Genomic DNA, 12,251 nt, shown 5'->3' on the forward strand with positions numbered 1-12,251 from the left:
TGCAGATAACCTGTTTAAACACCAATAATAGCAAATACCAATGCTTTTGGCAAAAAACTTTGACCTGACACTCTGATCATTAAACTTTGGTTCTTTCCAAAGAACAAATTATTAGAGTGTAGTAATTACCCCCCTAATAAGCGTAATTATTAGGGAAAATTGTAAAATGAATTAAAGCTGCAAGCAGCCTCAAATGGCCCTTGCAGCCCTGGGCTGCTCCGGCCTCCTGGCGACCGCAGGAGCTCTGGCAATGCCGCCCGCCAGCCATCGCAGATGCTCTCGCCGTCCACCTGGCGATACGCACCGATGAGTTCGGCAACGCTATCTGACGACTCACCAAAAATCTGGTGGAGATCAACTAATGCGGTGAGGAGATATAGCTGATGGAATAACCTAGGGGGAGCAGTGGAGTCAAATTTCTTAATTTCTAAGACAAAATTAAACATTTGGGTTTATTTTGGTTCATCTGAACCAGAATTTCAAGGTTGTCATTGTTGAGTGTGCCTGGCAGCTGTGGTCAGCACTGCAGGTCAGTAGAGAGTTCGCCACAGCTGCTGCTGCTCACATCCTGCCCAGGGAGGTACAGAGCAGATAATGGAAGGGCTCACTACTTGGGGTAGAACTGAGCCAGATATTAAGTGGTTAGTGCACAAATTCCCAGTGTTAAAACTCCTTAAAAGTCTGACATACTTCATGCGAGGTGCCAAAACTGGTGCTTATTGAGCCAATTTCATGACAAAACCTGCTTCATTTTGTTAATAGAAAGGCATGTGCCTACTGAACTCAACACCAGACGTGGCTCAAACTATTTCAGCAGAGCTCTGTGCAAAGTGTTGTCTGATTGGTCAGAGGTTTGATGCCATGCTGATGTGGGAATGTGCTTGGATAGCAGAGTTGATAGTTCTCTTTAGGAGTACATAAATCTGCACCTCTCCATCATGAGATTAGTTGTAAGGTGCTGAATGAAAGAAGTCTGCTACAGCTTGGTGCAAACGTTGAGACCACAGCTTGGACCAATGTTTTCAATGTATGTGATCCTGATTCTGCATATTATAATTTGATTTATGAACTATCTAAAGCTATTAGCATAAGTATTCCAGACAGGACTGTAATTAATAGGAAAAATGAATAAATCCCCTCTCTTACCAGATACTGAATTCTATTAAACATAAAAACAAACTGTGATCACGAGGATTTAAGAAACGGTAGTGATTTTAATAAAAGGAAGTATCACTTGTATAAAAACAAATTGACATAAAAAATAAGGAAGAGCAAATGTAATTATTATACTAATCATATAAAAGGCTTTTCAGAACTTTTTATAAGTTGCTTGTGTTTTTCAGGAGTGAATAAACAGAAAATTATTACTTCCAGATTTCTGAAGCAGTTTTCCAGAGCATAAAGTTGCGTTCACAATATATCCCACATTGCTATATATCTTTCTACTGTGTGGAATTTACAGACAATTTTGTGTATGAAACCTGAAATTCTGCAGGCAACTGAATGTAATTATTAATAGTCAGACCTAATATGGGGCTATCAAAATCTCCAAGCAATTTGTTTTTGCTTTTTTTACATGTTCTAAAAATATTGAAACCACATTTCGTTTCCAGATTATATCTTTGATATGGTGTCTTCCTTCTGGAACTGGAAATGAAGGAGCACTTCGTAGGGGAGCAGAACCTGTCACATCTCGAAGCCCAAGCACATCAGGAGGGTCTGGCCATAAATCAGTGCAACTATTTGGCTGGCAATGTTTGCCCATCAGCCTGCAGTCACTCTCCACAGTAACCTACTGCGGTACTGGACAACTGGTGACAGTTGTGCTGACCATTTCCATTAGGAAATGCTTTAGGCTTTAGGTTTTATCTCAAATATCAACCCCAGCATTGGGGTTTGCAGTTAAGGCCAGTTATTTATAACTGGCTGACACTGAATCAGAGGAAACATTTGTTACTTTAGGTCAGATGGATTTACAAAAAATATGTCTATTTGCTAAATGCATTAATAAGGTGAAAATTTTCCAGAGAAAATTGATTCAGAAATGTACATGCCCATTTAAACCCACCAGTCACAACAGTGACCAAGAAATTTATTTAATTTTCAAGGACTCCAAAAAGGTTACTGATTAAATTTTCAGTTAATGTTTAGCAAATATTGAAAGTTTAGAGTGTTTGGATAATACTGATGCAGTATCACATGTTTAGAGTAAATTATCACATGACCAGAGCTGTTTTTATGTTGGTCGCTCCTTGGCGAGGAGAAGAAGACTGCCTCAAACCTCCCAAAGAAGAGGCTAGCAATGTAGGTTTAAATAAACATAGGACAAATATTTTTGTTCTTTAAAGTGTCTAGTTATGATATTCACCTTTGCATTTACAAAAATTGGTTTGGTGTGTGAGCAGGATAGTGACCGGTTGGACAACACATTTGATCTAGGTATGCTTAATTAAATACACATCATATTCTTCCATTACCAAACTTCTTCCTCTTTAAGATTAATTTTAAGTGTGGTTCTTGATCTGTTGGACTTAATGATGGCCATTCAATATATCAGTGAGCACATGAGAGGTGTAGACCTTCATGACCAAAACCCCTCAGGGTACAGAGTCATGATCAGGTCCAAGAAGTGGTGGTGGCCCATCTCAAACCTGTAAACAGGGTGACTGTAGCTTAGGAGGTAGGAGTTCATCTTGTAACTGCTGGGTTGCCCCACTTTGTCTGCGTTAGTCGTTGTGACCTTGATCAAGAGAACAATTCACTCGCCATTCCTGGCGGAGGTAGTCAGAGGACCCGGTGGTGCCAGGGTATGACTGCCTTACTGCTGTCAAACTGTGCCAGGGAAGCTGTAGCTACAATATAGTAGCTTACTGCTATCAGTGTGTGAAAGGGTCAATGACTAAATGTGGTGAAAAGCACTTTCAGGTCATTTGGACTTGATAAAGAACTATACAAGTACAGGCAATTTACCTTTTAGATATTATTTTAAAAATGTGTCGTAGGAGGGACGATCAATTCACTCATGTTCTCATAGGTTGTGGCTTATTATCTTATGCAAAGGTTTGGCACAAAATCAGTAGGTCATGGAAATAGATCTCAAATGGACACTGCTCTTCAAGATGTGACCAAGACACTTACGGGTCAGTCAATGCAAGAATTGTTTCCAGAGATGTCACTTTTGGCCATCTGGGAGAAATTCAAAGCTTTATTGCACATTGAGGAAATAACCCAAAATTGAAGAAGAATACCAAAGTCACCAATTGGTGAGAAGGAGCCAAACAACTGGCCTTTGATTCCAGGCCTCGGAGTCCGGTATCCTGTAACTTTCAGGTGTGTTCCTGCTCCAAAACACCTGAATCAAATGGGTTGTTTCCTCAGTGTACACACTTTTTCATATATTATTCCACAATTTTTAAAATTATTTCCCCTTGATTAGTTCAAAGGGCTATAAATGACATCTAATTTTAATATTTTCATGTCTGGGAAAAAATTGGGTTTAAATGGGCTAATACTATTTTAGGACTGGCATAGATATTATTGCATTCTAAGCTACTAAATGGTTAATTCACACATCGTTTGAAGTCAGTTTAGACACCCTGCTCCTTTCCAGGAAATTGTGGAAAAATGTAAACAAATCATCTAATATATGAAGCAAAATGTGGATCTCAACTATTCTGCTTCATCCTTAAGGGCAATTTCCAGATGCAAGTATGCAAACATAAACTGCAGTGAAATGTCCAGTCAACATAAAGTACAGGAAGTGAATGGGTTCAGTTTTTAATAAAGATTAATATATGTGTTGCTAAATTTGCCTGTCCAGCTCATAAGAAAAGCAAAAAAAAAAAAAAAAAAAAACATGTTAAGATTCCAGCTAAAACTGATAGGAGTCTCATTATCTGAAGTGAAATGAGTTCTGTACTAATAAGGCCTGAAAGGATGAAGCCAATAATCAAAAATCAACAAAAAAAAGCCATATTCTAGTTTACAAGGGTCTTCAGGACAAATGTGTCATTTAATGAAAATAACATTTTTTATATTTGGCCATGATGACATTTTTTACATTTGCGGGGAAAAGAGCAATCTTCCAAACCTGAGAACTCCATCTCAGCTGTGAAGTAGAAGGATGTTGAAGGTTTTGCTGCTTCATAAGTTAAAAAGCCTCCAACCATCCATCCAGCCATCCATCCATCTTCTTCCGCTTATCCTAGGTCGAGTCGCGGGGGTGGCAGCTTCAGAAGGGAGGCCCAGACTTCCCTCTCCCCAGCCACTTCTTCCAGCTCCTCCGGAGGAATCCCAAGGCGTTCCCAGGCCAGCCGAGAGACAGAGTCCCTCCAGCGTGTCCTGGGTCTCCTCATAAGAAAAATAAAGCAATCATCAGAAACACTAAGAAATAATTGTGGTAATTATAATTTAATTCTTAAATTACATTGCCTAGCAAAAGACAAAAAGGTATTGTGCTTCTTTATGTATGGTAGATGGTGGAAATATAATGTTATGTGTTATCTTCAAAGCAGACCTATTGCTTTGTTGTTTGGTTGGACATATACTTGTAGCTATAAATAATTCATTTAAGGGTGAAAAAGTTGCAGGAAAAGGCAGTCTCTTGCTTTTCTTTTCGGTCATCTCTAAGCCTTGTTCTCCATCTAATCCTTCATTCCATGCATTTCGTGAATTGAACTGGTCAGTTATATATCTCCTTAACAGCTGGTCCTGCACTTTATTCATAATAACAACTATAATTGAAAACCAGAAGAAGGCTGCATTGTAGCACATGGACCCTAACACAAACTTATCTCTCTCCTGAGCTTGCTGCAGAGCCATCCAGCACGACTACTTCTTTAATGTATTGGAGGCTTTTGTGTTTGTTATGTGTTTCTCAAATACAGGAAATAAATCCCTTCTGAATGGCATTGTATTTGGAACTGGTAGTGCCTGAGTGAAACTAGCAAGAAAAAAACAAAAAATTATAAGTATATATTCACTGACAGGTGTAGGACCAAGCCAAGAAAGCCCATACACAAAATGTACTTCCACACGTACGAGAGTTTACCTGAATACACACTAAGTTGGAACAAATAGAGTGCAGTCCATGCACTCTCATAAAAAAAATTCTGTAAGAACAAAAAAAAAGAAAATCAATAAGGGATACAAACAAAGGCGCTGCAGGCTGATTGAGGATTCTTCTGCACTATTAATGTATAATTATGGTCTTTCTCAAGAATCTCCAAAGGAGGAGTGAAAGCCCTCACACCTCTGAAGTGCAAAGTCAGAGACAGGGCTGCAAGTCTTCCCATCTGCTTTGTTCATCCCTTAATTTTGCCCAGGGTTAGCTAAAGGTGTGGGACAAGATTCAGGTTCCTGATGCATCAGGTTCTCCTCCAGGCTCTTTGCTGTGCTCTGCCCCTTTAGAAGAAAAAAAAAATCAAACCCGTGGGGTAAAGCTGTCTTATCACACGTAGCACACAGACTCACACTTGCGAGCACACATTCCGGAGTACTTAAGGTCCACTGAGTCACTGACTCTGGTTGCAGATTGCAGTGACATTTACTAATGAGGGTAATTAGGCTCGAATCTGGGAATAAAATTACACAAGTGCTGGTGCTGATGATGATCACAAAAGAGATTATAATGATTATGAGCTTGAAAATATGGGGCATTTATGGCCAGAAAATGTCTCCTTTACCCGTCTTAATTACGATATCCAAGATGCATTTTCACTGTGGTGCTTTACCGTTTTCAGAGGATAGTTATTCTCAGCTGTGATTTGGCTTCTTGTTGCTTCATGGCTCCCATCCTCTTCAGTGAGCAAAGTGTTCCTATTTCTTTCAATCCATGTTTCCAGTCGGATGTTTAATGTTGTGTAACTCATGTCTCCGTGTTTTGCAGCATCCTTCTCATTCGCGCTCTGTTTACCCATTGGCTTACCATCAGAATGTCTCAGTGAGCCGCCAGCCTGTGTTTGTCAAATCGTTTGTAATTATCCTCAGGCCTCCCTTGGGCTGCACTCCCAGGCACCTCTGCAAGTATGTGCCGCTTCGATTAACTCTCGCTTTTAGAAGCACCTCTTTTAGGAGGAGGCTTGGAAAGACGCGCCATAAAAGCGAGGTCCAAGTAGGTGCGAGACAGTCAGAGCATGTAAGTTTTAAAAATCTGATGCTGTAACAGCACCTCAATCTTTGCCAGTTTATGCATTTTCTAATGCCTCCTTAGTGTTCTCTATGTATTACATAAAAACTTAGCACATGCAACATGTAAAGAGTGTGTCAGGGACTACTCTGCAAAATTCACATATAGTAATAATCTATACAGCATGAGAATTATCTATCTCTGTGATTTAGGCCCAACGTATACCTCAAAGTCTAAAATAAGTAGATTAAAATTAAGAAATAAACTATTTTACCATCTTATATTTCCTTACAAAAATGCTCTCATAGCAGTTTTTATTTTTTATTTTTTATTATTTATTTTTTATGGGATGTAACACCTACATAATTGTTACATTCAGGATTTGCAGATTTAAAAATCTGAACATTTGTATTAAATTCCCTTTATTTAAATAACCTTAAATAAAATCAGCATCAGAAGAACTTTAATTAGAGAAACAGCTAAAAGACTCATAGTAACTCTATCACTACTGTCAAGACTATATTTAGTTGTATCCTACAGAAATCTGGCTCCATGAATGGTAGCAAGAATAAAACCATTGCTGAAAGAAAACAAAAATCAAGCCAACGGCAAAAAAAGCAAAAAATAAAACAAACAAAAAACTTAGAGAATGATATTTACTAAAAGCCACAGGTGTTCTGACTTGATATTATTTTTATTTTTTATTTTATTTTTTTGGATATGTGTAAAATGCAATGTGTTCAGAAGACACAAAATTGTCCACTGTAAAAGATAACGGTTGTAGCATTTTGCTATGGGGTTGCTCTTCCCCCCTGTAGACACAGGGAAGCGGGGCGCCACGGGGCTCAGTGTCCAGGTGCATCATATACTGAGGTTATGGTCTTCAATGCAGTTGTCCTCAGATCAATTCCCAGTCCCAACTCATTTGCTGCAAATCTTTTCCTTCCTCTTGTTGAGCTACTGTTGAATACAGGCCAGTAGTGCAATAAAAAAGATATACAGAAGCTGGCCAGAGTTAAAGGAAAGAGAAAGAGAAATACGGATGGAGCTAAGTACAGGTACAGCAAGGAAAACTATGAGATGTTGCCAGAGACCTCCCAATAAATCAAATAGCCCAATCTACATTGAAATGGTTTCATTCAAAGAATATGGCCATATTCAATCGATTAGAATATGATTAAAACATACATTTATTGCAGTAACTCAATTCACCTTTTTTTGTTTACATATCTTTTTTTTAAAAAAAACAAACAAAAAACATTTCTGTTAATTATGATGATTTCATGCTTACAGCAAAAGAAAACATGACAGATAAGATTAGAATACACATCAACACCAATAAGATAAACATATTTAGTACAGAGATGCATAATCTAATATATCTAAGTATATACACTTCAATGCAATTACCTTTTGAATTGAACAGTGTAAACTGATGTCAACACATGCATTTGTCTACAGGGGCATTTTTTTTCTAAGCTCAGATTTATCCAAAAAGACAAAGATAGCAAAGCAGCCAGAGGGTTCTAGACAATTCAAGGAGGCTGAATCCAAATGCACGGCCAACATAAGTGGTTTATATTGGCAAAAAAAAAGAAACACCAACATCTATTGTTTCCTTTGAGTGGCATGTTTACGGATATTTTACTATTTTTGCAAACTACACAAATTCCCAATGAAATACATTCATGTATGTGGTTGCAAAAATGATAAAATGTGAAAAGGTTTAACAGTCATACATATTTTTACAAGTCACTGCATTGTTAAGCCGAGTATCCCTTTTTCTTCTGCCCAAATCTCTCCATTTAATCTTATTATATTGCTGGTCATAAAAACCATTGTATACATTTCTTGCACTTTTCTACTACACATTCTGTCGTAGCGTTTCTCTCAGCTTGGGTTTCAGTTGCATTTCGAAAATCAAATTAAACCATGTAAAGGTGGAAGGAAACCTAAGCTAATACTTCAAACGAGGCATGTCAATAACTTTGAGCTGAAGGTTGGTCTTCAGTAAAAAAGAGAGCACCTCTATGATTTAAGCCTCCGATTTCTCTTGAGCTTGCCATCCATTCAAAGGGGAACTTAGAGTCCAATAAATCACATTTTTCTAATGGTGAACGTTTAAATGGACACCACCCACTTAAACCTTATGCCATGTAGATACAGTAAATTGTGGAAAGGGGGATTGTAATACACGGTCATGCAGTTGAAAGTTTATCTGTAATAATAACAAAAATGGCATATTGAGTCAACAGTAAGTTTTTAATTTTGCACTGGTGCTCTGACTTTCTCTAACTGTTGAGGCAGAGTACGGCTGCCCTTATGAAGTTTATTTTGCTCTGTGGTTTCTCAGAGTTAAAGCAAAGTTTTTTTTTGTTTCTTTTTTCTGTCCACTGTTGTCGCATGCTTGATTAAACCTAACTAATTGCCTTTTGAATGTAGAAAGTTTTTTGTTTTTTTTTCCAAAATCTTTTCTTTAATATAGATACTAATGACTTACCCAGAACAAGGTGAAGGCAGGTCTACTCAGTCACATGATGGTTCTCATAATCAAAAAGTGAGACACCTATGCAGCAGAGAAACCTGTTCAAGATTTTTCATATGTTTTAATGACTCTAATTCTGTTCAAACGTCAAGGTCACTGTACTTCATTTGAAAACAAATATTCAAATATAATTACAATTTATATTTAATAGAATGCAGCTAAACCAGATGCACCAACACTGGGGTACTTCTTAAAGGAACTAAAACAAAAAGCATTGTTATTGCTAAGCCAGTGGCAACAACAGATTCATCAATGACCCCATCTTTTAGAGAGACAGATAAACCCAGTTACACTGAGCCAGGGGTACGTTATAATAAAAAGAGACATACCACTTGTTCTGGGCTAGACATGTCCAAACAAAGAATCAAAGGTTATTGGTCAAGAAGTTGCAATGCATGAATCAATGCATGAGGTGTATGTAATTGCCATAAAATGACATAAAGAAAAAAAATAGGTCTTATAGCCTGTTCGCTCCTTGACTTTTTTCATCCCTTTATGTGTATTCTGGTTGAAAACATCTTCAAGGAATGACACAGTTGATCTCTGCATTGACTGCATCGCCCGTAAACATATACAAACTATTCTGCATAGCAGACCTGTTCCCCTTCTAGATCAAAGAAAAAAGCTAATGTGCACAGAATTTGCATCAGCAGCTTGTCATCTATATTTAAAAGTTTAGGAATAATTACGGGAAGTTTAAGAGACTGCACAGTGTGAACCCATGGTTTTGGAAATTGATCTGTTGGAGCGTGAGACAGAGTCTCTCCTGTGGCAATATGTACTAATGTGTGTGAAAATACCAGAGAAAAGGTGATGAAATTCTTCTACTTTTCTCAAGCTGTATTGGGACACTTTCAAGTAAAACTAAAGATCCTGAACCAAAAAGAAGAATGAAAATGATACATAATAATCCTAATACTTCTGTCTTCCAGCTTGAAATGTTGCAGCTATTGGAGAAGATGGGAGATAGAGCAGGGCAGAATGTCAACCCACTGAAGCCAATCCTGGCAAAAAAAAAAGGAAGGTAAAACAGAACCTTGATGGAAGAGGGTTGTGTGGGTTGAGTGGCTGTGGATGAAAGAAGCTCCAGCACTTTCATCTCCGGCTTGTGAAAAAGAAATCAATCCCTGTACAAATTCTGTAAATTACTCAGTTGGGGAGTAGGCCAGAAGGTGAAAGGATCTGCTCTCTGAAAAGCTTTGGCTCTTCTTAATATGTCAGGGCTGGCATCTATCTTGAATTCCCACTGCACACCACAAATGTCAACAAAGAAGATCAGCCGTCTGAATAATTTAGACTTGGCTAAACTGACAGGATTCTGCAAATGTTTGCTTTTTGTCCAACCGTGTCTCTGAGCAGAGATAACATGCTAAATGTGGAAAAAATTAATAAAAAAAAGGTTAGACTCAGTTAATTTTATTATCTCACATAATATTGCAGAAAAGCAGAGCAAGTTGTTACCATGATACTGTTTTTAAACTGCATTGTGGTTAATTGACTGTAATTGAATTAGGCAAAATTGAGGTAAAGGGAAATTTAGTATCATCTCCTAAAAGGGTTTTAGAAGATGATACTGAGAAAGAGGCAAAGCATCTGAAAAAACAGAAAATAAACCACATTGTAATGCATCATCACACTTACAGTACCTTGGACATGCGTTAGCGGTCATTGTAACTTCTAATTTTTCCCATTTTTGTTTATTAAAGGGACAGTACTATGCATTTCAAAGTGCTTTACATCAAATCAAACACAAAAATACAATGCAACATAGAATCAACAATAAAAACAACATCAAGTCAGATTCCGTCAATAAATTTGCAATTGATTACGTTTCAAATACAACTCTAAACAAGTGGGTTTTCAGTTGAGATTTAAAGGAAGTCAGTGTCTTTCTGAAACTCTGCTTTCAGGAAGTCATCACAACAGCGCTCCTCTATTAACTCTTTTTTCACTAGCATTAAATTGAGAAATATAATGAGCTCAGCAGATGTGCAGCAGTTTCACCAGGTGTTTGCTAATTACTGCTGGCTAGTCTGAAGGAGCTAAGCTGTGCAGGGGAGGGAAACTTTGTGAGGCGAAAGCTTGGAAACTGCTGTTTTGCACAACTGAATGGTTACCACATGAGGTACAATGATTTCTTAAACATGCATGAAAGGATCAAAGCAATATTGATGAGGAAATAACATTATAACATGACGTAAAACTCAAAAGTGGATTTTAAATAATACCGCCCCTTGAAGCACAAACTGCAATACATTTCAGTTGATCAATGGTGAAAACAAGAGAACCCTTAAAGGTACATTTTTAAATTTGTCGCATAGAAAGCACAATTTGTGTCCATTTTAGGGCTTTACCTTAAAAAGACCTAAAATGTCCGTTATCAGTCCCTCTGCTGTTCACAGTCAGACTTAAAGATACCAGACATTAAAAATGGTCTGGTATTGATCAGTTTCTAAAATAGTGTAAATCCCTCAGTACTATACTATTTTAGTTGTTTGTGTTATCTAGGGCAAAGTCATACATACAGTGAACAGTCAATACACTGGTTTTGAAGAAAAATAAAATAAATAAATAAATAAATAATGACAGGGAAAACAAAAATAGTTAGAAACTCAGCTAAGGTTCACCACCATAGGAAGCATAACAGAAGGAAGGGAACTCAGTTCTATCTGCAGCAGGATAATGGCTTTCTCATGAAAAGTAAACAATGAGGCACCTACAGCAAGCATACCACAAGGATATATATTTTTTTGGAGACAGAGGGGGAGTATTTAAGAGGATGTTAATGCTGTTGTCTGGAGACATGAGTGGGTGCACGAGCCACAAAGCCTAGACGATTGAAATGATTGAGCAGTAGAATGAGTGAATGAGGCTCCTTGCAACCCAAATTGTTATTTGTGGTAATTTTGGTTAAATGAGTGTTTTGCAGGTGCTTAGCAGACAAATTCTTTTTCATTTGTGTCTTTGTGTTTAGAAATGCATAAGTGTTCTAATTGATTATTTTTTTTTTCTTTTTACTGAAGTAACATGATGGGGAAACAAAATAGTTGAGTTTCCTAGAGCGACGAAAGTATTTACAGCATCATCCATAATGGCGTCCTTTATGACTGCAAATTAAGAAGTGGCTGAGAACAATTGCTGTCTTTTGTTGTTTCTTGTACAATGACTGAATGGAGTGATCATAAACAAATTTACTTGATGACACAGATGTTTACCGTCCAGTTAAGAGCTAAGCACTGCAACTGTTGCTGCTAACGTGGCTGTGCCATATGTTCATACTTAATATTCATGTCAAGAAAAAACATTGCAGATTATCTATGCCTGTTAGGAGAGCCTGAACATATTTTTCTGCTTGACATGGATTTGTCTTTCTCTGGCGCTCTTTTAGTAACAGTGGAAGATACTGATCAGTCTGTTTAAATTCACAATACTCTTTAAGGTTCAGCATCAGAACCTTTTGCCATATTTACAACTAAAGGAAACAGTGGACCAAATACACATATATATATATATATATATATATATATATATATATATATATATATATACACATATATATATATATATATATATATACTT

The sequence above is a fragment of the Gambusia affinis genome, linkage group LG17 (assembly GCF_019740435.1).
Source record: "Gambusia affinis linkage group LG17, SWU_Gaff_1.0, whole genome shotgun sequence".
Classification (NCBI taxonomy): Eukaryota; Metazoa; Chordata; class Actinopteri; order Cyprinodontiformes; family Poeciliidae; genus Gambusia; species Gambusia affinis.